At 37.9% G+C, this 26,119-nt stretch overlaps 1 protein-coding gene across 9 annotated transcripts in view; it reads left to right on the top strand.

Annotated features, from left to right (window-relative positions):
• Positions 1-26,119, top strand: part of QKI (QKI, KH domain containing RNA binding) — a 165,166-nt gene that overhangs the window by 124,872 nt on the left and 14,175 nt on the right. The window lies entirely within an intron of this gene.

The following is a 26,119-nucleotide window of genomic DNA, read 5'->3' as shown; positions in this document are numbered from 1 at the left end:
GCACAAAAGCCTCTGCTATGTTATTTGCTGGTTATCTTGTCTTCCTTCTTCAGGTAAACTGGTTGGGTTTTCTTACTCTTGAGATACCCCTTACTCTCCCTAGTACCACTGACAGTGTTGTACTGTTCTGCCACTCTCAAATGTAGAACAGATAAATCTTTGTTCTCGCTGTGATTTCGGGACTGGTTCCTGGTTTCAAGAGCTTCTTTTGTTGGTCCCGACAGCATCTCTGCTGCTTCATGTATGGGCACGTAATGATGAATATATCTATAGATCTCAAAAGGCTTGCAGCTTTAGCAACTACACTTTTCATCTGTGAAAATATTCTTATCTGGACTCTAGCATCCATGGGTCCATTGCTTTGGGAAGGAGTTAAGAACCCTGTTTGAGTCAGATTTGGGATTTTGATACTTTTTTCACTTCTTCCCAGTAGGCCAGAGACACTGTCAGTTCAGTGCAGACTTCTTTCTGTCCATGTGTCCAAAGATCCTCAGAGAAGCACCGTCTCCGAACAAAGATAAAGCTTCACCTTTTTTCCTTATCTGAATGATGAGCTTGTAGAAGATGACCCTCAGCTTTTTGCAAAGGATGTGGTTGGTCCTGCTTTAAACATTGTATCTCCACTAAATTTCAGGATGAAATTTACAAAAATAACATCTGTTTCCTACTTACTGTGCAGAATTCACAGAGCAATGTTGGACTTCTCAGAGTTTATGCCACATCTTTCTTGTAGCAGATTTCATGCATTGAACATAAATGGAATCTTTCAGTAATACCAGCAGCTGTTTTGACTCTGAGACCCAGGTCTCTTGGCACCTGTGTGCTTAGATGACCTCAGATGTCAGATTTTAAGTGATTTATGAAGGGACAGTCAACCTTCCAAGTTTTCACATCTGTTGCAAATCCTGGCAGTGTTTGTAAAGGGATGCTATTTTGTTTTTCCTCTTTGTGCAAAGGATAATTATTGCTTCTGATAGGTGAACCTCACTCAAGATCAAGTGATACAGGTCTATAGACTGCAAATCAGTATAGGCTGTACATCCAGATTCTGGAACTGAGGACTGTCATGGGTGTCTTACAGCTACTTTCCCTGGGCAATATATGCTGGCTGTAATGGAAGGTGCAGCAGTGATGGCTTCATGTTAGGAGTAGTTAGTGGAAGATCCTTCAGAATATGCAAATGATCAGTCAGCACCAGTTGTCCTGACTATCCTGTTAATTTCTCAACAGTTCTTTGGAAGCTAAAAAGAAAAGCCACTCAGTGACCACTTATGCTCTTCTCCATTGCCAGTCAGGTTCATGTCTGATTCAGTTTTTTTAATACTGGATCTCGTGCTCTCAAGAGTGACTTGGGCATTTAAGATGAAGATGACATTTCTTGCCGCAGCACAGCTCAGCTGATTCTGGTTTCTGAAGTGTCATACTAACCACAGAAAGGACGTGACCTTTTTTGCAGAAAGAAAAATGTACCATAATTGAAACTTGTATTGGGTTTGCATGGCAAGGTTTTGGTAGTGGGGGGGCTACAGGGGTGGCTTCTGTGAAAAGCTCCTAGAAGCTTCCCCCATGTCCAACAGAGCCAATGCCAGCCGGCTCCAAAACGGACCCGCCACTGGCCGAGGCCGAGCCCGTGAGCGACAGTGGTAGCACCTCTGGGAGAACAGATTTAAGAAGGGAAAAAGAAAAAAGTTGCTGCACAACAGAAACTGCAGCTGGAGAGAGGAGTGACAGAAACAACCCTGCAGGCCCCAAGGTCAGTGCAGAAGGAGGGGAGGAGATGCTCCAGGCACCGGAGCAGAGATTCCCCTGCAGCCCGTGGGGAAGACCACGGTGAGGCAGGCTGTCCCCCTGCAGCCCAGGGAGGTCCACGGTGGAGCAGATATCCACCTGCAGCCCGTGGAGGACCCCACGCCGGAGCAGGGAGATGCCCGAAGGATGCTCTGACCCCGTGGGAAGCCCACGCTGGAGCAGGCTCCTGGCAGGACCTGGGACCTCATGGAGAGAGGAGCCCACGCTGGAGCAGGTTTTCTGGCAGGGCTTGTGACCCTGCGGGGGACCCACGCTGGAGCAGTGTGTGCCTGAAGGACTGCAGCCCATGGAAGGGACCCACGCTGGAGCAGTTCATGAAGGACTGCAGCCCGTGGGAAGGACCCACGTTGTAGAAGTTGGTGGAGGACTGTCTCCTGTGGGAGGGACCCCACGCTGGAGCAGGGGGGAAGAGTGAGGAGTCCTCCCCCTGAGGAGAATGGAGCAGCAGAGACAAGGTGTGATGAGCTGACCCCAACCCCCATTATCCATCCCCCTGCGCTGCTCAGGGGGAGGAGGTGGAGAATCCGGGAGTGAAGCTGTGCCCAGGAAGAAGGGAGTATGGGGGGGAATGTGTTTTAAGATTTGGTGTTATTTCTCATTACTCTACTCTGATTTGATTGGCAATAAATTAAGTTAATTTTCCCCAAGTCGAGTCTGTTTTGCCTGTGACGGTAATTGGTTGAGTGATCTCCCCCTGTCCTTATCTTGACCCATGAGACCTTTGTTATATTTTTCTCTCCCCTGTCCAGCTGAGGAGGGGAGTGTGGTGGGCACCTGGTGTCCAGCCAGGGTCAACCTGCCACAATAGATGTTATTCATTTAATTTATTGGTTTGATTTTTTACTCCTAAGAGAATTATGTCATTGTAAGACTTGTGAGGATTTTCCTGACTGTTTTAAAAAATAGACATGGCTCTAAAAGTGTTCTGGAGTTTGTAGTTCCCAAGACCGTATGTCCCTTCTGTATCACATAGGTAATAAAAAGTTAGAACAAAGTAGTGTTCTTTGGAGGAGATAATTCATTAGAAACATTACTATACTTCATCCTTATGCTATTTAATTTTTGTTTCTGGTTACATGAGAGAGTTTTCCTTCACAGATAATTTTCTAAAGACAACTTCCTGGAGAAAGTTTCTCTATTACAAAATATAATTTCCAAAATAGTTTACATTAATGACAGTAGATTTGGATTTTTGAGCAAATATCTTTATCAAATGTTGGTTTTACTATGATGATTCCATGGGGAACTTTCCTAGAAATGACTGCTTAACCATTACCTTACCATTAAATGTTTTCAGATTTTATATTGAGTCTTTAAACTGTGGAGGGATAGTTAATTTAACTTACTATATCAGTACTGCTAATTATATCTCTGTAACAAAACTCTTGATTAAAAATTCTTAGTATTCCTTATGAATTTCTTTGTATGGCAAGAGTTTGAGATCAAATGTGCTGCACTGTAAAACATACAAGAAGTAGTTTATGGTAGGGAATAGAATAAGTGACATTTCTCTGATTGCGGTACATGGTTGCACTTCATTTAATATGCATTTTGTATTGCAATGGAGATTTAGGCCAATGCACTCTCCTGTGAATCAAGAAATTATTTCAAGGATTTCTTTATAGCAGATGTTTCTACCCTCCAAAAATCAGTCTTTGTAAGTAGGTATTGGAAGAGGCAGCATGGTATGCAAGTATAAATAGGTTCAAATGAAAAAGGCCAAAGAAAACTGTTGAATACCACCTTTGAAGATCTTTCTTACTTAGAATGCTTAATTGTATTTTTAGACACTGATTTCTTTTGCAGTTACACTTTTCTGAAGGTTAGCCATGTAAGTCTTAGACTGTCAAAGAAGGCAAATGGAGCTTTCTGTTCATAAGTTGCTAAATATAAGTGTATAGTGTAGTCTTCAACCTAGAAAATGATCAGAAACCCCAAAATTAAAATGAAATTGTGTCCTTATTAAAATATTAAGTAATAACACCAGGCATTAATTCTTATTTGGTTTAAATGAAGACAAACAATATTTCTGGAGTTGCAGATCAAGCTGTTCTTGGGGAGGGTGGAGGTGAAACTCATTCATCTGTAGAAGAATTTATATGCAGTACTTGGGAACATACTATATTTAATATGTATAGTTGGCGTCTCACATGTAATATGCTTGTAAACTTCGATATCTGTCTAACATGCTGAAGAGAAAATTTGTACAAAATACTTAAAGCTGCTTACTTGTATGGGCTTCTGCACTATTGCTCCTGTTTAGAGGAACTGATCTTCCATTCTGGTTGTAGTACTTACACTGTATGTGGAGGAATATATGCAGTGTTTGATGCTGCAGCATAGGTACGCATGGAATATTTTACAGGCTTATGAAGGTATGTAACAGACTTCCAGAACACCAACAGGCACTCAAGAAAAAATTAATATAATTTGGGAAAGCACAATTAATGCGTCAGTATGGTTTTATCTCAAATGCTACTTACATCTCAGATTAAAGCACATTATTTTAGATTGTTTGTACGTATTCTTTGATACTAGTCCTGACTTCACTGGCATCCTTATAAACCACTGAATGAATTGCATGTAGAGGTCAGATGGAGCAATATATCAGAGTAACTTTTTTTTTCTGTTGATAGAAGTTGTAGACTTTGCTTCAGTAATTGGGCCAGATGGGTCTGACTGCTTTCTTAGATGAGTCAGCCTATACTTAAAAGATGTTTTTAATAATACGGCTGTATTTAATTAGAAATGTTTCATGCTAAATTGTCTTTGGGTTTCTTGTTTGCCATTGCATATAGGATTTTAGAAGTAAATCTGTTCTTAAAGCAAAAATGCAGTAAGTTTAGAATATCTCAGTAGTTTTTTAAATGAAAGCTACTGAAAGTTTAACTTTCTCAATTGTTATGAATCGAGCTATTATGGAATTTAAAATCATACTTTGAGAAAACAAATATGAGATGTTAGCTATTACAACATTTTACATAAAAAGGGAAAGCAGACAATATGTTTTGAAATTAAATGCATCGCTTGATGTCTCCAACATTTTAAAAGTTGGCTTTGCTTCCATTTTGTGTAATTTTCTAAGAATGCGTCTTACTTTTACACATCTAGTTCTGTACTAGTTCTGGTAAGTTTTCATCTGGAGAAAGCAAGACAGACTGTTGTGATGTTTACTGTAGGTGTTCTTGCTCTAAAAGAAATGGTAATAATGACCAAAGCTAAGTCATTTGTAGAAAAGATCAAAAGCTCATCCTTGTACCCTAGTTTTATGAGTAAAAGGATAGTTGTTCCCAGTCCTGCATTTTACATAAAGGGTCTGTCTTTTTCCAGTTACATTTCAGATTTTTCCCTTTCAAAACACTGTCTTCACCAATGATCATAACTTTTCCTGCAACAGTTTATTGCATTTTTTTCTACAACAGCTTACTATATAAGTGTAACTCTGTTACGCTCACACCTGTTGTTTCCTTCCTTGCTGTCGTCTTGTCCTGGGCATGTATCTGAAACAGCTTTTAGGCTTATGTTCTGTGTTCCCTGAAATGACTCAGAAAGCATCGAGTCTAATTGATTTCATCTCATCAGTGAAATATTTAGTGACGCTACACCATTCTTTTCACATAGCTTTGATTTGGTGCTTCTACATTTTCTTAAGCTTTTCAGAGACATATTCCTGTTGTTTGTCTTGATTGCCGTACAGCACTGGATATGCTGGGCATATTACAGTTATCTTTCTTGTGATGAATACCTATTGAACTTACACATCTACAGCTAAATTGAATATTTCTTCTATGACACCTCAGCTCATTGTTCCAAAATTGCAGTGCTTTTGTTTAAAAAAAGACAATAAATGTATACGTGCATCCTGAGGATTTAACAGCTAATAGAGTAGTTGTAGTATGAAAATCTTTCATTTCACTGCAACAATGTTTTCTTATGCGAAAATGTCAAAACACTTTGAACAGTAAAAGTATGTTCTTTGCTAATGGCAGTAAATGGAGGCCTCTGAGTAGAAGCTGACAACACATCTTTTTTCAGCTGAAATGTCTGAATGAAATGTGATAAGTACAAGAATAGCCAGCATTGTGTAAACAAAGCTTAACTAGGGTTTTTTCTCTATATATAAATATATATATAAAAAATACATACATACATACATATATATATATATATATATAAAAGTCTGAAACCCTATTTCTAATGAAGAGCATTGCAAGAGACGGTCAAACTTCAGAGCAAATGCTGATAGGTTATGTGACAGATTGGCCACCTCGGTGAGAAGCCAGTGGCAGCCATATGGAGTTAAAATAGTACTGACCATTTAAAATACTGTTCATGTAAACAGATTATTTTTAAATTATTTAAGTGTACTAACTATGACTAGAAACAAAAGCTATTCAGGTCAGGGTCAGTGGTGGAAAACAAACTGACTGAAGGTGGTATTCAACAGTTTGTTCTTTTTCCTCACTGACTTGCTTTTTAGAAATGTCAGTTAAATGCTTAGCTTAATAAACATGTAAGTGAAGCAAATGAGAAAGTCAAGTGTAAATCAGGAAAAAATGGCAAGAATACAGCATTGAAATAAATTACTTTGATCACTTCAATCTAGTGGATCTTCAGCATTCAGGAAAAGGGATAAAAAAAGTCCTAACTGAGAGGTCACCTAACTGTGTACCAGTTCGGTTTCTGAATGGACCAACTGATGTAATGTCCTGAAAACAGATTGTGCTGTGCACGTTATATTGTATGAAAGGCACAACAGCATGCTTCATTATGAGTATTTCTTCATAAAAGTTTTAAAGTGATGGGGTGATTTATAAGCATCTTCCATATCTGTGGCATCCTTGTTTTGTTTCTCCAAGCTGATTAAGAGATGGAGTTTAAAACAAAAACAAAGAAAGACTTAAATCTGTAGTTGTGAGCATTTTTGGAAAATGTGGGAGGAGCACTGGTATTCATGTATCTCTGAACCTTGTAGAAAAGTTTTAGCAATACGTTTATGACAATAGCCTCAACCTTTTTTTTGTAAAAGTGAAGAAGTCAGTTTCATATGTGGGCTTACAAAGGTTTAACTAAGGCATATCAATAAATGGGTTTCTTCTGTGGGTTATAAACAAGAGAGGAAGTAGAATCCTTATAAAACTTACAGAATAGTAGATTTTATTTAATCTTAAGGTTATACAGGTGAAAGGAAGTGAAGAAAAGTCATTCAAGATAGGTCAGTTATTAAATCTAGTATTGAGAAAGAGGGAGGTCAGGTTTGCATCCAAAGCATTCCCAGCTTTAGCAGTTACTTGGAAGTAAGGACCTCTTGGAGCCAGCACTGTCAACATACCTTATGTGTCTCAGCCAGATTCTTATGCAAAAGGGAGAGGCTTTCCTGAAAAAATTAACAAGTTCTTGTTTAGAGACAACCTATTTTGAGGTTGATATTTACCTTCCTGAAAAGGGTTATGAGATAATTTTGCACCCATGGCCATACCATTTAGTTTATGGTTCTTTAAAATGCATGTTTGGTTAACCACGCACCTGTGACTTTTTTCACTAATGAACAGCCTTGTGCAAACCAGCCACATGCATTCTGAAGTGCAGCTCACTGGCATGGATGTTGTTCACAAAGTTAAATGCCATAGAAGTCCTCAAATTCAGTGCCAAAATGGTCTAGAAGTACTTAGACAAATATCTTTCCTTATGCTGTCTGACTCTTTCACTGGATGGATCTACAATATTTAGTGGAATCTGAAATGCAGGCTGATCAAAACTAATCCAGATTCATTAATACAGTCCCGTCAGTAGCTAACTAGGATACATTGTTAAAACAGGTTTTCAAGAGATAATCCCGTAACACTGAGGAGTTGTAGGTTATTTATAAAGGAGCTATGGAAGATTTAAAAATAAATAAAAGCATACAAACCTATTTTCATGTGTGCAGAACTCTTGGTAAAGAGGTCATTGCCTCCACTGGAAAAAATACTTAAGGGTTCATAAGTTGGTAATCACTATCATCTACTGCATTTGCTCTTTCCTCTTAGCTTTCTTTTGGGTAACTCCTGTTTTCGGTGTCCATGCTAAACCATTGGTGTAGGGTAGTTAGTCCTGCCACATTAAGGAGGGAAGAAGGTAGCACGTATAGGAGAGCATACTAAAATTTTATCTGAAGATTTAGTGCTTGTTTTTATGATCACTTGTAAAAGATGCTAATGTATTTTAAGATTTTTTTCCAAGAGCATTTCTTCCAATGAGTTGGAAGTTGCTAGTCTAGGGAGGATGTTGGTCTTGTTAATTCATCTCAGGGAGTATGTTCTCTTGTCTGATTTTCCAGCTGCTGTACACATTTGTAAGACCCATGCCTTCCCTTTTCCCACTTTTTCAAAAACAAAAGTTACCTTCCACTTCTTCAGAGTACCAAGAAAATAAATTTTATGGGAGGACAGCAAGAACACCATCTTCATTCTTTCAAGAAGACAAAATTAAGCCAGGCTTTAGGCTTTTCCAATACAATACATGTTGGTCCAGAGACAGCAAATGTTTGTTCTGTTCAACATTGAGCTGCTGTTTACATTTCAATGGAAGAGGGAACAGCTGGGGCAGAAGAGCAAGGGAGCAGTCATTAGTTTTCTTAACATTTTCTTGATTAAAAATGACAGGGGAAAAAAAAGCATTGTCACAAAAATAGCCACACACCCTTTTCAAAATAGATAATGCTGTAAAAGGACCTGGGTGGCTTTTTAAAAATTGAGATGTTCTGGTGACAGTGAGACAGTGGGCGCTTAACCATTCAGTATAATGACACAACACACAATATTCAGTAGCGTTTTGTGTAGTTCCTTGTAATAGTCTAAGCTACAGATCATGCAGTTTATAGTAGCAATAACAGAAGAGAAATTAATTTCCTTTGAGAGGTGACTAAATATCTTCAGTAGTCAAAATGCTTAAGTTAGTGGTTCAGTTGTCTACTTTGCTGTCGTGCTCCTTGGTTTTCTCCTTCCTTAATGTTTGCTCTGCAGAACTTCTATATAGAAGATTCTTCGTCTTTGCAGTCATGGAGCCTCTCCTGTAAAAAGCCGTAATGTGAGAGTACATCCCTTCCTGTACACAAAGGTGTTGCTACTGTTCTCTACTGTGCACAGCCATTTTAATCTGAATGGGAAATCTGTCTAGGGACCCGAGTACAGTAATTAGCAGTCTCTTCAGAGTGTCAGAGCAGAATTACCATTGTAATGGTTTAGCTGGAGGATAAAAGGATTGAATTTGGGTCTGCCTTCCTGCCAAACTAAATGAGTTGCCATGGGAATTTTCAAATATAAGAGGCGTTTACTTAAAGCAATTTGGCGGGTTTGAATAAACTCATAAATTACGGGTTTTAGAGGAGAGAACCCTGCTTTCTCTGGCATAGGCTGAACAGCAAAGAAGGCTGTTAGAAAGCTGCTTACATTCTTAATGAGAATAAGTTGATCCATGCTCCCGTGCAGACTATCAGCTTATTAAGGTTAAACTGTTTCTGCTAAATACAGTACAGTAAGCACATTTTGAGAGACAGAGTTTGCAACAAATCCCTGGAGTAAAAAACAAAATCTGATTGCTCTAAACATAAATTGAATTTCCTTTGCTAGATTAGATCTATTTTCAAGTAATGCTATTAAAAATGGTTCTCTGTATTGTTTCAATAAACATTAACCTGCTATTGATTTCAACTTTCCTCTGTGCATGTAATATTTATTACAACACTTGTCAAATCTGCTTCTGAAAGGGGAGGAGGGCAGTGAAGGTTTCGTTTGAAAACAAATAAGGTGCTCTGGCCCTTCGAACTGTTTTTTTCGGGTCACATGTAAATGTTTTCCCAGCTCAGGCCTGCTTTCTCTCTGAAGGGAGTTGGGCTTTGACCCGCTGACTTCTTTGTCAGCACCAATGCTATTGAAATGTGAGAAGATGGACTTGGTGCTTTCACAAATGCCTCCAGTGATGAACATCACTTATGCTTGTTTAACCTTCAGTTGTGCTCAAGAAGTCAGCTGTAGTGGTAAGAACTGATGACCAGTGTTTTGTGCTGCTTGTTTGGAAGCATGTACTAATGTTCTGCCAGCCACTTCGATTTGATAACTTACAGAAGGAAATAGGGAAGCTTATACATGCTTGAATACTTTGATACTAGATTTAAATGTGTATTCAAGGACATGTCATACTAGGAATAGCATGCAATATTTTTCGCGGAATAATTTATATTGGGTATATAGCTTAAGGCTTAAATGTTTTCTTGTGATCCTTTTTAGTATGTCTCTCAAATCTTTACTCATCATAACTATTGGGATATGGTGGAGGAACTAATTAAAAAGAGAGGAGTACTGCAGTAATGGCAGTAATTTAGACTTTTGTTTAAAGCAGTAAAAATATGCTTAGAACTCCTTGGTATAATCTTACATCACTAGCAGGAATCCTGTAAATTAGCAAAGGAAAATAGTAAATTTGTGCTGGTGATTCCATAGTTGAACAGCTGCTATGTTCTAACAAATTCCTGAACTGTTACTAATGATGCAGCTGAACCTTTGTTTGGTAGCCTCAGGGTACTGTTTCTGTGAAACTTTAGAACTATCTCCAAAGAAATTAGATGAAGACAAGAGCAGCATTTACTATTACTAATACTCAGAATTTTAGCTGTTCATTTAAAGTTACTTTGGGAAATATTGGTTCCTCATATTAATTGTTTGTGCTCCAGAGTGAGTGTGCTTAAAATTGCCAGCAAATTGATTTCATCAGACTTGATCCCCACCCCCATACTTTCTTAGATGAATTAGTAGAAGGTGACAGCAAAATTTAAAGTTATTATCTAAGTGTTTGTGAAGTGGCTTGCAAAACTGAAACTATGAATACTTCTACAGTTTGTGCTGTAAGAGGGATGCATAATGATTAGAGGACCTTAACAGCATTTTAAAAAAAAATACAGAAAAGGCAGTGCTACAGCAAACTGTTTGGGATACTGGATTGAACTGAGTGCTTCACTTAGATCCATAGTAACAATAGCTTACAGCAGCTCTGCAAACCGATGCTATTTACAGAAAGCAGGCACTAAAAAAAAAGGGGGGGCTTATTGGATTACAGTTTTCAAATTTCATACTCTGGTATTTTTTTTTTCTGCATTTCAGAGTTTTGGTTCCATAGGTTGGGGGGCTTGATTGGGACCTATCTTAGTTCAAGTCTTGTGCCCTCTTCCTCACCTCTCCTCTGCTTGACTTGCACAGCCGAGGTGGAAGTAAGTGTCAATGGGAGCACAGGAACAGCTTAAACTTTTTTCTGCCAGGTTGTGTGTTGGGATGGGCATATTTGGTAATTACTGATAGCTGAATCTGGGCTACATAGTATGATCTTAGTTTTGCAATACCTGGGAGCAAAGTGGGGGGGAAAGTGGAATTGCTACCTAATATTTCACTTAATTTTTTTATGAAGGGTTTTCATAACCTGAAAATTATTGATCAGTCACACCAGAAACATCCTTCTCTGGAGTGAATGAAGACATGCATCAGAGAGGTTATCTAACAGAAGATGCATCTTTTCTTTGAAGAATATTCTTTTACCTCATGAGCAATGCAGAGAGAAACCTTATGGTTTTATCGCGTAAAAGTATTACATATGAAGAAAATCTGGATAGAAGTCAAGTTATCTATTATGTTGTCTTAGGTAATACTGAGTGGGACTTGCTGAGTTCTGAATCTGTTTCCAACTATGGTATGTTTTCATGAGATGTGATGAGCCTGTTTAACAGTTAGAAACAAAAGTTCCTTTTCTTCTTCACTGCTGAATCCAACTTCAGACTGCTTATTTTGTGGATGGATATAACAAAATAACACTTGTCAGGCCTTTCCATGAGTTGATTTTATTTGCTAAATGGTAGAAAAGTAACCCACAAAGTTTTCTGGTGATTTTTGAGAGGTGAATCACTTTGCTGAATGTCTCACAAGCACCAGAGCACACAGAGGAAGTGTCAGGGGTATGGACACAGGAATACTGTGGTGGGGAAGAAGTCGGAAGCTGTGGAAAGTACTTGTTCCTGTGTTTAATTTGTTTTATTTCTAGGCTTCTTGGCTCCTGGTGGTCCAGGAATCCAGAGAATCAAAGAAATGTGCATTCTGCTAGACCAGTAGGGGTAGCAGCTGTTTCTTCTCAAGGCACTCCCCCTTTTCTGATAAACTCTCTTAAAGTTTTTTTATCCATTCTCCATTTAATTTTGCTTCTGCTGGGGCATTGTTACAATGGCCTCTGATCTTTAGATTCCAACAGTTTGATTCTTTCTGCAATTCTTTTCACTTAGTCATTAACTGGTAAGCTTTTGGGAGCAGATGCTATGCATGTGTATTGCTGGTATCTGAACTCGAGATCAGAATAGTGTTTATATACTGTAATGCTAAAATTAACATTGAACTCAGAGGCATGAAAATAAAATGCATTATCCTAAGGTATACAATTCTGGGCTAAAGAAAATCAGCAGTTCTCACTTAGGATAGTTCTGTAGAAGAGTATAATACAGAAAAAGGAAAAAATATTAGGAAATTGATTTTTGTAAGGTCCTCACACTGTCAGATCATGCATTATTTTCAGTTTTTTAATGGGGAGCTTTGTAAGTATTATATGTACTATTTAACTGGTACGGATTTAAAGTTGGTGGTCTAAGGTGTAAAAATGACTAGCTCAGGATGATGATGTTTTAGAAGATATTTAAGATTAGGTTTTTCCAGTGTTTTTGGAACATGGAGTGCAAATACCAAAGAAGCTCAAAGGTTTGCAAAACATGAATGTGTATAGATATTTGTAGTAGTAAGTAAATGGTTGAGATTGTAGCCTTTGTTTCTGATCAGCAAATCTGCAAATGGAGAAAGTGTACTTCACATAGTTTAAGGTAACCACTAGAGGAGTGTGATTAGTACAGTTGGTCAAGGAAGCTATAATGGTATTCCTCCTCTGAAGGTCAGCATCAAGAGAGAAGAAAATCAGGAAGGAGAATGATTGTAACTAAAGAGAAATGGGCAGAAACTGAGTAAAATAAAAAATAATATTGTAGGAGAAAGAGGAATAAGAAAAATGAAATTAAGTATTTTAATATGAAAATAATTCAGTTCGTTGTCAGGTGGTGGGTTCCAGTTAGAAAAGAAAAATCTGTGCTTCTAGTTTGGAAATTAGACTGCTGGGCTTCATAATTAGCAAGACTAAGACTCTAATTCCACATGTAGCTGAGTCAATTGACAGCTCTGCACAGGGGAGGTCTCAGCTCCCCTCAATCTCTCCTCCCTTATGCTGGCACACATTTAAGCCTGCAGTGAGCTCTTTCAGTTTTGTAATCTGGCAGAAGACTATTCAGTTTTTAAAAAAAATATATTGTCTTGACAGATTAGCAGGTTGACATGGCTCAGTGATGGATATAGGAGAGCAACAGTGAGGAAAGAGTAGGATTGTGACCACCACCAGTTAAATTGGCTTAAAGTACCACAGGAGTGCCAGCTGAGAGGCCTTTTACATCTTCAAAAATAATTTTTGACTCCTTTGATAGCAGTGTAAAACCTCAGCCTAATTGTCCAGAACTAATTGGTAGCCTGGGAAAAAGTTTTAAGATAGCATTTTAATTTTTTACATTCTAGCGTTGGCTGTTGTATTTCCTAGGTAAACTTGCCTGAACATGTTTCCTCTGAAATTATTCTCCATAAGTTTTCCATCTGATTGATTCCCATTCCATTCTCTGTTTGTTAAGGTCTCAGCTTTCTGAATTCAGTCATGTGCAGATACACAGCAGCTTATTTTTACACATTTTGGAAAAAAAAAATCCATTCATTTTTCCATTTATTTGGATTGCTTCAGAATTGCCCTAGCTTTTTAGGCCTTTTGGACCTTTTTTGTCTATATTTCCATTGACTTAAGGAAAAGGACTTCTTTTGTCTGTTCCCACTGATGATGAGTAAATGAATATTCTTCAGTTACTCTCAGAGTCCAAAAATTTGCATTCCTTTTTAGGTTTGCTTCTTAATTTTTGAGGCACATCTTGTAACTGAAAGCTTTAATTGTACTTTTTCTGTTTTGATTTTTTTGATTGGGGGGGGAGTGTATTTCTCTGTATAATTTCTACACACATTAAAGGAGCTTTTTAATGCAAAATACTGTGTATAAGTATATAATCCATAAAGGTAGAGAATATGTGAATTTAGGTATTATTTTGAAATATTCATGAGATTCCAGAGTTCAGGAGATTAAGAGGGACTAAGGTGATTTATCCGATTGTAGAAAATGTATTTTAGGCTGCTTTTGCTTATGGGTTTGTACTTTGTCTACTGCAATATGAAATTATAATTCTACAGTCTCTGAAAGATAGTTTAATTGTATGCGTTTCAAATATCTAAGTGGAAAGAGTTGGTTTCTCCTAATGATTGGATTAGAACAATAAGTGTTAAGAGAACCAGAATGTCTGAACAATATTTAAACAGATTTATACAGAAAGATGTGAAAAACAATCAAGGGTGAAATCTAGAAATGGGAGAGTTTTATATGTATAATAAGGACTCAAGGATCATTCTGAAAACAGGTGGAAATTGCATATCAATATGCAGTTCACGCTACAATATAGAGTGAGAGTGATGGGCAAGGCACTTGTAGTAAATGTGTAGGAAGAAAGTAAGTTACCACTTGGAACAGTTTGGTGTTATTAGGGTGGATTTCTTTTTTTAATATTAACATTGCTTGTTCTCCGCAAAGTTGATAAAATAGCATTTGGCGTTTAAGGTTAGTTGGAAGGCTACAAGGGAGATCCTATGTAGAAATATTGTAGGATTATCCTATCAAGAATGGTTTTCTGAGCATGACATGACAACATTGATCCAGGGTGGCTTGATGACTGCAGTTTGTTTCAGTTCAGGTACTCAGCTGCTTAGAAAATCAAAAAGGAAAACCATTAATACCAGTTTTGGTATAATATCTGATCCAGAGACTGTAGCAAGCTGTTCAGATACAACACTATAAAATATGTGAAGATCATCAGCAAATAGAAGCACAGAAATCTTTATTATTTCTGTCCTGATATATAGCCTTGAACTTGCAGTGAAATTTGATCAAATTTATACTGCGAGTCCTGCTAAATGGTTACTTAAGTGTAGTGTCTGTTTCTGCTGAGGAGGCAGATTTTTAAATTAATGTGTAGAGCAGCAGGGAAGGATGGTGAAATTAATTATTTAAGATAGGCCTGATGCATACTTCTCTCATTCTAGGACAGAAAATTAGACTTAAAGAACTTAATTGTTTTGTCATGTAGGTTCATTTAATTATTATATAGAAAACAAATGCTAATTAGTCAATTCTGGTAACATAGCAGTTTAGGACAGAAGAGGTGAAAAAGTCTGGTCAATAATTTCTTTGGGCACTTTCCAATAGGTTAACCAGTCCTTTATTTTGTCAAGTCTCTCACTGATACTTAGATACCTCATGATCCCAATCCCTTCTGGAGAGAAGATGACATCTTTGTTATACTACAGTCTTTTTTCTGTATGTGAACTGTTGTTACCTATAATTGCTTGTGCGAGATACAGTTCTGAAACATGGCGCACATACAAAAATGGTAGATGCTGTTATTTACGCAAGGCATCTGAATAGTCTTGGGCGGGAAAAAAAATCAAAAATGTGTAGGTTTTGCCCCAGACTCCAGAAAACACTTTTTATGGAAACTGTGGTGGGTTTGGTTTTTCTTTGTGTTTGTTTTTTGGGGGTAGTTTGTTGTGGTGGTTGTTTTTTTGGTTTTGTTTGGGAGGGGGTGGGGGGTGGTTTTTTTTAATTGAACAACAACAGTTTTAGGAAAGTTTCTCTAACTATGCTATATATATAAATTGTTGAAATCCATATTTCTTGTGCAAATTGGTAAATAATGGAAAGTTATTTTTATTGCAAATGAGTAACCTTTTTTCAGAATATAAGTTGGTTTTTTAAAGCGCTAGTAATACTTTTAAAACTAAATTATTGTTAATGTTTCCTAATTTTAATATTAAGAATTTGTAATCTGCCCTTAAAACATATAGAGAATAAAATTTTATATACAAAGTTGAATATCATAAGGAACTTCTTTTGTGTTACTATATTGTGGAAAATAGGTGGTTCTTATTCGTCAAAATCTGGATGTTAAAAACTGACCTTTAAGTATGTGATAAATTCCCGAAGCCAGAGGTGAATATCTTGAAACAAGAAGCTGGTTTAATTTTCTTTAACACAATCAGTGGGTCTTACTCCAGCTTCAAGTTCATTATTTTTTTCCAAGAACTATAATGAATAATTAAAGTAAGACTTGCGTATGTTTGAATTATTCTGGATGATTACACTGGAAAATTATGTGACCGCATTAAAATAAAAAAGTCAAATTATTATCACTTCTGCTATTCTGGAGTAGTTACAAGAAACTGAAGTATGGTGCATGAGTTTTAATGATTTACTAAGAATCCACTAATCTTTTGTAACTGAAGTTGCTAAGATTAAAGGAATTTATTACAAAATGAAAATCTGTTGCATGTATATTTTTCTGCGATACTTACAAATTCAAAAGTCTTTTGGCTCAATGTGTGAGACTTGGCCTTGTAAGGCTTCCGAAATTATTTTTCATGCTAAATTTGTGTTATGTAGAAATAAAATAATGCTACATACTGATAGAAGAAACTTTCCTGCCTTCCCTCGGCTCCTACGTGACAGCACGAATAAACGTGCAGGGCTAGCTGGGGTCCACGCCGCCTTTTGTCAGTTTATCATCGGAGGAGTGCTTTAATAGCTGATGCTCTCACCTGATGCGCAGCTCAAGAGTACGCACGTAGGGCTGCTCCTCGGCAGCACAGGCTCCCAGCAGCAGCCTTCAGCAGCAAGAATCGCTCGCCTTTCGTTCTCGGGGCAGGCAGGGGGTTACGGGGCCGGCGAGATGGGCACGGGTTACGGCTCTGTGTGTGTGTAGGGGCATGCGGCGGGCCCAGCAGTGCGGCTCCCTGGGGAAGAAGAGGCTCTCCTCAAAGGCCCTTTGTGCCAGCCTCTGCCAGGCAGCGCCCAGTTCTCCCGCCTGTCTCTGGAAAATAAGCATTGGCTGGTCTCTGAAAGCTGAAAAGAAAGCTCAATAAATAGCAAAGAAAGCCTTCTCCCTAGCAACACGCTGCCTTGAGCAGCTTGAGCCTTCAAACGGAAGGTCATATGATTGACATATTTGTCCCCTAGAGAGAGTGCACACAATTCGTTTTTTCACTTCTCTGTATTTTTAAGCTGTGTGAAAGCGGGTTTTAGCCAGCCGCACAAGAGAGGAGACTAGCCAGTTGGAATACTACCACCCCCTCCTTTTGGACTTCATCAGCTCTGAGAGTTCAAGAAGAACAGGGGAAGCATCTGTTTAGAGTACCAGTAAAATGCACGTAAGACATAGATGTGATGATATATTCAACAGAGCTATGGGTTGCTCGTATACTTGTAAGCAGCTGGAAGTAATTGTGAGCTTTTAGTACTCATTCACTTTTTAGCAGCTGTGGAGAATGCTGAAAGTACATACTTTTAAACTTCCAATGTTGTGTTTCCTCAGTTGGACTAGAAATTTAAAACTTAGGTCAGTTGAATTCTGGGGCATCTTACATTAAAAAAAAAAAATTTAGATGGTAGCTTTATACAGAGTTCTAAATTAAACTGTCATTAGACAACTCCACATTAGGGGTTGTGTCTGCAGAAAGAGACAGCGTCAACAACACTGTGCCTTTGCACTTTCTGTTATTTTGAAAATAAAACCATTTCTGCAAATGTTTTACAAAAGGGAATGTAGGTGAAATGCAGAAACAATTCTTCTAATCAGATTTAGCTCTCAGGAGTCTTGTTGAAAATGTGACTACAGCAGTAAGTGTGACAGTCTAAGAAGCTATTGGAAGACCATTGCTCCCTGAATACTAACATTTTATAATTGGATAAGCCTAAACATTCATGGTTTTGCTCTGTGTTGTAATACATGAATTTATTTTAAGTAGTCAATATTACCTTTTCAGGATATCTCAAGTTGAAGATAAAAATGTCTTAAAAGTTACTACTGCAGCTTGAATTCCCATGTGGTAATCTGCAGACCTGAATCCAGTGTTTAATGAAACACGTAAGAGAAGGTACATTTGAAAGATGTGTGCCAATTCACAGCAACAGTCTTTGTACTCCTTGTCACCAGCAGTTAGTTTTCCTTTGTTACCTTAAAGAGAGAGATATCTCACGTTCTTTCTAGGTTACTAAATTTGATATGAAATGCCATTTTTCTTAATTTTTTGTTTGTTTGTTTCTGTGTGGAAACATGGACATGGTTTCCATATGAAAACATGGGGTCATATTTCAGTACCATTTTGAGAATGAAAGGCTTTGTTTATGTACTAAAACATTAGCATAGTTGGAAACAAAGTTAGCTGGCACTGGTAGAGTTTGCAACAAAATACTAGTTTTGAAACCCCTTAATGGGGTTGGGTTTGTTGTGTGTTGTGTTCTGTCCCATCCCTCCCCCCTCCCAATATCTTGAGTTCACTGTCTTTGCACTTAAGGGAAATTTACAGCCATTCAGAGTGTATAAACTTAAACTTTGAATAGAAGTCTCCTGGGATGACAGAGGAAAAATAAATGGTACAGGTCAAGCCAGACTTATCTACAAGTATTTTAATTCATCATTCCATTGTTACATTTCTAACAATGGCCTCTAATCTGTACCTATTAGAACAACCACCTTGATCGTAGTACTTGTGTAGCGTAAATTGATTAAATTATTTTTGTAGTTAACTTAAAACTCAGGATGGGTTAAAGCACTTGTCCCGATATAAGTGGAGTGTGTCAATGCAGTCTCAAAGTGTTTTGGCACCGTTCAGTCTGTTCAAAAGGCTACCGCTGGAAAAAAGACCTGCATAATATAGGTCGTATTTGATTTCTGCTCTGTTCAGATTCCTAGATGTTCGTGGTACCCTAGATGCTGCTGGTAGAGCCGTATGTGGGCAATTTGTAGCAGACGCTAGCCTGGTAGTATCTTATTCAGTGTGCTTATGGTTTAGCTCCTGCTTTCAGAATTAAACTAACCAGTGAGGAGGAATTTTGAATGTTTAGCATTCCAAAATGAGAAATACCAAACCCAAAGTGTTTAGCTCTGAAAGTATTTTAACTGGGCTTGCACATTGCTAAAAATAGATCTAATGCTTTAGATTGCATTATCGATAGCTATTTCATTTGAATCTTAATACAAATGTTAGCAAAAGTCTATGCTAACAAGTAAATCTTGTATTTCAGTATAATTCTGTCTTTTTGAAAACATTTTAGAAGGTACTGTATAAATGTTTTTTTTCTTTTAGGGTTTTGGGGGAGTTGGTGTATATATATGTTGTGGAAGAGGCATTCGTATTCTGGAGCTTTATGAATTGCTGAAGCTGTTCTGTGTGGTGTATAGAGATTCTTGTCACTGATTTTATTAACACCATTAAAAGGTTGAGGTGTGAGCGAAAGAGGAATAATAATTAAAAAAAAAAGGCTAAAAAAAAGGCAAATTCTGGAATGAAGTATTTTTGAGTGTCTAATATAACTGACCCAAGGGACCTTATTTCCTTGAAAGCCCAAAACCCTGTGATTTAAAGACGAGCCCATCACGTCTGTCCTAAAGAAATGTTGGGACAGACGTAAAAATCTGTCAAGGTCAAGCAGAATGCTACTGGTGATTCCCCTTCCCCTACAATATATTAACTACTAGAACCCAGAGGGTATATGGTGGAGCAAACCTGTGACTTTCACTGATGCTGTGTTTCAGTCTGGCTTATAAAATACACTACATGCTGATTTTCTGTACCTTATCTGTATTTTCTTCTTGCAGAAATGGAAGGTGGGGGAGGGAGGGCATAAGGACTCTCGAAAATATTACTGGTAAGCCAAGTATCATGATTAAACAGGGATATGTCAGATAAGATGATGGGAAGTGTAAAAAGATACGCTGCCTTTTCCCCCTAGTGTATCTTTAACATTATGACCAATGAATTTGTCAAGTGAAACAGCACAGTCCTCTTTGCATATCATTTGAACTGAGAGCTTGCTTTGAAGAAGATAAGCAGACTATGTTGCCCAGAAGAAATAATGATGCTAATTTATCTTTGCCTGTCCTCATAGACATAGCAGTGTGCATCGGTGTTGAAAAGGAAATAGAGAAATAACTGAGCTATAGCTTGCCACCTATTCAATGCCACAGCATTGTTGATGGCATACAGGGCTCTAAGAAATATGGCTGGTCTTAAAGTAATGATTTATTTTACTTTGTCTCAAAAGTATTTTGAAAATTTTCCTCTGATATAAGAATAGCTGCCAAATTATGCCAGAAAAGACCTCTTCGGCAAATTCTCCTCAGCACGAACAAAGCTACGTTGTAGGCTTTCTGCTCCGTTACCGTCAGGCATGTGTAATCAAGGATGAGAAAGTCTAAGTAACACATGTTTACCAACAACTTCTAACTATCAATATTTACATTCTGGGCATGGGAAACTTGGGAGTCTTTGTCAAATATTTTGAGGAGAAGGGATGATGGGATGTTTTCCTTAACACTGAGTAATAGAGTAGCTTAGCAGAAGTAAAAGCCTTTACAAAAGTGAAATCTGATGTCTTGCAGTAGGTAATTGATTAATAGTTTAAGTATTCACATTCAGATTCTTTTAAAAAGCTCTTTACTTTGTGTTTTACATCTAGTTACCTGTCATCTTGCCTAGGATTTCATTGCCATAGATACTTCAGTCTTTTAACAACTTAGATATAAAAAAAAGACCTTCCAAACATAGAATAGATTTTAAGCGTGTATACCTTAGCTTCAAGAATTCCAATGTGTTCTAGCCTATGATCTTTTATAATACATTTCACTATATATTGGTGTCTGAGATCTGTTTTTTGGTTTAATACGTGTATGTCTAGGAATTTGTAGTATATTGTTTGTGAGGTTTTTTTGTTTATAAATTATGAATGGAAGGTTTTTGTCCATGAATGGAGACATTCATGTGTAAAGGCTCTTTGACTGGCGCATGGTATGTTAGGAATACTTACTGATCTACAAGTGAATTGCAGTGGAACATTTTTCTTTGTCAGGGAGATAAAAGCATTCTAGAGCCTGGAGAGTCCAGGGAGTGTCACAGCACAAGCCTCCAAGCTGCAGCTGTGCAGCTGTATAGCAGCTGGGGACTGTAGGATGGCAGGGTGACAAACCCCTGAGGGGCTGCAGTGCCTCCTGGACAAGAAGGATAAGATCAGTAACACTAAAATAGTTCAGTGGTGCTATTGTGTTTTACCAAAGTTCATATTAAATTAATAAATTGCAGGTGGCTTATACTATACAGATAGGCAGTTTAAAGAATAATGAAAGTCTTTGTATTTAATATGTGTATTTCCAGAGATACGGTAGTAGGAAAGTTATGTTTATTGTATGTGGCAACTGTAAATGACTTTTCTATTTGAGGAAGAGTTCTAAGTATCTGTTCTTGTTCATTAGTATGGGGTTCTTCCGTAACTGCCAAGTTCTCTGCCCTTCTGTTTGGAGCATGTGTACAATTATTTAATGCCTTACCTGTGTACTAAAAATACAGTGTGTTATTGGAAAAATTCTCTACCTGAAGTAAATGTGGAGAAAAGCATATGGACTTGGATAAAATGTGGTAACTGGAAGAGGTCTCTCCAGGGTTGGCAGGAGAGGTGCCAAGCTGCTGTTGGGTATTGCTGTTTAACCAGAGGTGGTGTGGGGCAGACAGGCAGGTAGTCTGCATGAATCCATCGTTGTACTTCACCATCGTTTCCTCTTCCCACTTGCTTCTCCTGCTCTGAACCTGAAAGGATAGCCCTGGAACAGCTTATAAAGGACTGCTCCCTTAATCAGAGCCAGACTTGGCTGTATTTGGGGCAAGATAAAACTGTCTGCAGCCTTTCCTAGGGTTGGGCTCAGAGAATCAGCTGAAGTGCAGGGATGCGTGACAGGATTGAAAACACGTCGTCCAGAATGCATATTTGGAAGCTAGACTGTCAGTGAAGGTCACTAACACCACCTAAATACGTGTATCTATATTATTATGAATGTAGGAAAAAAGTATATTTGTTACATTTTCCAAAGCAGGTACTTTAAAAGGAAAATGGGCATTATACAGGGAAAGTATATATGTTTGTACAGAAGTGCTGAAAGCCTTCCCTGCCAGCGTTGGTAATAATGGGAATCAGAGTACGTTCTGAGACTTAGCTGGGTAAGACTGTGAGGCTCAAGGAGCTTTATCAGGATAAGGTATCCCTGCTATCATACAAGTGAGGGGATCGTTTGGTTTGTGAATTAACTCAGCAGCAGTCCCCTTCCATGTGGGTCAGTTTGGGTCCAGCAGCAGTTATGGCAGGGCCGTATGGGCACGGACTGGCTCCGCTGGGCACTACCTCGTGGATCTCTGCTCTGTACTAAACGTTGCTACTTGATCCTTCTTTTCTTTTAAGATAGTATCTTTCTTTCCTTCTCTACTGTAATTTGTTATAGGCTTCTCAGGGTTGACTGTACACAGAATCTAACAGTCTACCTGTCACCTCTGAAGACTGTTGTCATCTTCTGAAGTCCTTAATTGACATAGCACAGTGAATGTGCTTCCGTTTGGGGTCTGTATGCCTGCCTGTCTGTCTTCCACCTTGATACCGTATCTGTCTAGTGTGTCTGTTTTGTGTATAAATAAGTTAAACTGTATGATACTCTTAAGAGCGTACTGTATGCATATGAGAATCTGAGGCATTTAAGTGCCTAATAATAATTTCAGAAGCATTAGTTAAACAAAAGAATTCTCTGAGGATCTTGGGGTATCTGAGGTTGAACTATAGCTTGAACATTGATAATGAAAAGAAATTATTAAAAAAATTAAATGGAATGCTTTATCTGAGCTCCCTATTCCATGACATGAAACAAGCCCTTACTAATAGCAGTTTACTACATAACTGCATTCCTTTTTTTTTTTTTTTTTTTTAAACACAGTATTTCCCAAAGTAGGAGACAGAATTGTGGTTTTAGCTGGGCATCGCTGTGGTCAGCATTGTGTATTTAATTTGAAATCGTTTTATTTTGGGAAGTGTTTCTCCAGAGACTTCACGTAGGTGGGTGGCACTTGTAGTTGTTACTAGCGTTTTGACCCTTGTGACTATTATTCCTACTCTGATGAACATTAGAAAACAAGTTACTTAAAATGATAGTGATCACTGGCATTTGGTCTCCTTCAGGTGTTTTGCTGGCCCAAGTAGAGCTGAGGTACTGTGACCAGTACTGGCCGTGTGTTCGCAGAATGGGAACCGCTGCTGTCTGCGCACAGTTGGCTTTGTTAGGATTTACTGCTTGCATCTCTTCAGTATTTGTATTCAGTGAGCAGCTGCAAGTGCTTACGTTTAAAGAATTATGTTTCAAGATACCATTTAAGGTTTTTTCTTAATCTGCATGTTATATTGTACATGAGAAATACAAGGAAAGCACTGGAGATTTAAGAGGATGAGAGGTTTGAGTCAATCACTTGAGCTTCAACTTAGTAATGCAAATCTGGCTTTAAGTGACCTTATTGATGTTTGCTCAAAGTAGCTTCCTTTTGGTACAAATGACTGAGCTTTGTTGTAGCTATTGTACAGGTAATGTACTGTCCCTTTAGAGATTGCCTTTGTGTCCCTGATGCAACCTCTCTTTGCTTGAACAGAGAGTGCCTGCAGACATGCCTGGAGCTAAGATAGATTGCATCGGTGTGCCTCATTTCATCATCTGTCAGCAACGGAGAGAGAGGATAGGGCAGGCAGAGCCGTGTGCCCATGGCTCCAGCCCAGCTCTTGGAAATTTGAGGGTTTGGCTATTGGCGAATGATGTTCAAGCGGAGAGGTTGATACCAGAGAAGGAAGGACGTGACAGCGTATTGAAAGGGTCCTGACCGCTTCCGCGACTTAGGCCTTGAAGGGAGGTGGCAGGCGGCTGCTGCAGGTTTAGGGGCTGAGGGGGAGCAGGATTTGGAGCGGGGCTGGCAGGGTGGCGCAATTAGTGCCAAGCACCCGTGTCTTGAGGAGATGGTATTGTGTAACGAACAGTGCCATCTTCTGGGAGGAGCGGGAATGATGACCTTGTGGTCTGTGTGAAAGATGTTTTTTAAGTGGTTTTATGTTTGTTTGTTTGTTTGGGGGTTGGTTTGTTTGCTTGTTTGGGTTGGGGTTTTTTTCTCTCTAATAAATGCTTTGAAAAACAAAATACCAGAAGTTGAAAGATAGTGTTAATGTCTAGTAATGCAAGTCCACATCTTACACCTGTGAATTATCACCGATACAGTCTTTAAGGAAAAGTTTTAAACAGTGTTTTGGAGTCTGTCTAAAAGAACAAAAGTTTATCAGCTGCTGAGCAGTACTCCAGAGAAGTAAATCTCAAAAATAAAAGTTAAGCACTTGGACTTCGGCATACAAAGCAGACCATTACTATTTTTGTAAACGTACTTTGTAAAACCTAAATAATTGCAACATCTTTTCTCATAGGAAGCATAGTGACCTATAGGCAAATGTTAGAGATGCAAAGTAAGAATGATTACTTCGTCTTTTATTGCTTTTAAGTTGTTTTAATGCCTCCTTTTGGGGATGTCAGAAGGGAAAAAATGTTTTCTGTCTTGTAACTATTTATAGGATAATAATTTTATTTGGGAAGTATTCACTGTAGTGCAAAATCTGGGATTAGAGTTACTAAAATTATCCTAGCAAGTGGAATGTAAGATTCAGCATTTACTGAGACTCATTAATGGTGCCAGATCAATCACCTGAACTCTTATTTGGAGGAAGTGAGCAATTTTGGTAACATTAATGGAACTCTATGGGAGATGCAGGTGACATTGTGAGGAGGGTTTGGGTTTTTTTTACACACTTTCAATTAAATAAATAAATAAAGGAGCCCAAGCAAAAAGCCAATAACAAAATATAACCATTATGGGGGGCAGGAAAAGAGGAATCAATGTGTTAAAAATCTTTATTACTGAAATAAATTAGATGAGGTATATCCAAAATGACAAGAATTTGTGAGCTCTGGATAGGCTGATAGATTTGGAATTGGTTTTATTGCATCATGATTGTCTAGGTAATTTACCAGTAAAGATGCAAAGGAATAATAGTTTCTAAAACCAAATACATTTCTTTTGCATGTAAATTGTAAGTCTGAATATCTCACATTAAGCATGCTATAATCAGGACATTTTGTATTCCAGAGGGTCTCATTTTAATGACTATGGAGTCTGAGGTTTCTGGATAGTACAGTACTTAACTGTACAATTAATTTGTAGTTAAAATGGTAATTGAATGTGTATTTACTTTTTCAATATTAGTGTTAACTTGGTCTGTCACACAGTACTTAACGTATAAAGAAAATGTCTAACTTCCAGTATATTCTGAATGTTTAACAACAACATAAATTGTTACTGTGTGTAATCTTTGTGTTTATGCAAGTTCTCAGTATTAGAGTTAGGACTTTCATTTCTGACATCTGAAAGTAATTTAGTGTTGACCCATCTTACCGTGTTGCTTTTAAGTTGTTGACAAAAATCAGATGTTAAAGTTTCCATTGCAATGGGTGGTGGTCCGTGAGCATACCTCATGCCAAGTACTATAGTTGCTTAGGTACAATTTTAAAACTTTTTTTGTCTTGTAATTTAGTAAATTACTTCTCCGTAGTTTGGGAGTAAAGTATGTATAACAATATTTTGCTGCAAACTAGCCTGAAAAAATATTTTCCTGTACATTTGGAACACTGTGTGTAGATAATCCTATTAACTCTTACCTAGTTTGAGATGGATGTTTCACTGGTACAGTGCTTTAATGGACACAAAGTTATTTAATAGAATTTTTTTGGCTATGGGTGGTGATTGCTATTCTTTGTGGCTTTTAATTCTGTTTTTTTTGTAATCACTCATGCTCTTGGAAGTCCTAGTTCAAACCATTTGTAAGAGTTGTAGTTTAAGACAGGTGAACAACTCTCTCTGAAATCAGACTTTAAGATTTTCAAAGTGGATTGCACAGTATGTTATTAACCAGGTTCCCATTAACTTGAAAAATGCTGTTCCAAATATCTGGAAAACATTGTGTGAATAGGCAAGATAAGTAAAAATACAAGAAACCCTGTTTAGCAAAGGAGGAATGCAATGCAGATGACACTGAAGCTGCCCTCTTTTCCATCTGACTGAGAATTTCAGCAGTGGCATTCAATACAAGAAGCAAGGTGGTAACTTAACATCAAAGTAGATGGTGACCCATCTCTCTTGGGTTTCCTATATCACAATCTTGTTTTCTGCTT

The sequence above is a fragment of the Aquila chrysaetos genome, chromosome 8 (assembly GCF_900496995.4).
Source record: "Aquila chrysaetos chrysaetos chromosome 8, bAquChr1.4, whole genome shotgun sequence".
Lineage (NCBI taxonomy): Eukaryota > Metazoa > Chordata > Aves > Accipitriformes > Accipitridae > Aquila > Aquila chrysaetos.
Note: the sequence above shows the minus strand (reverse complement) of the source record. Positions and strands in the feature narration are given on the sequence as shown.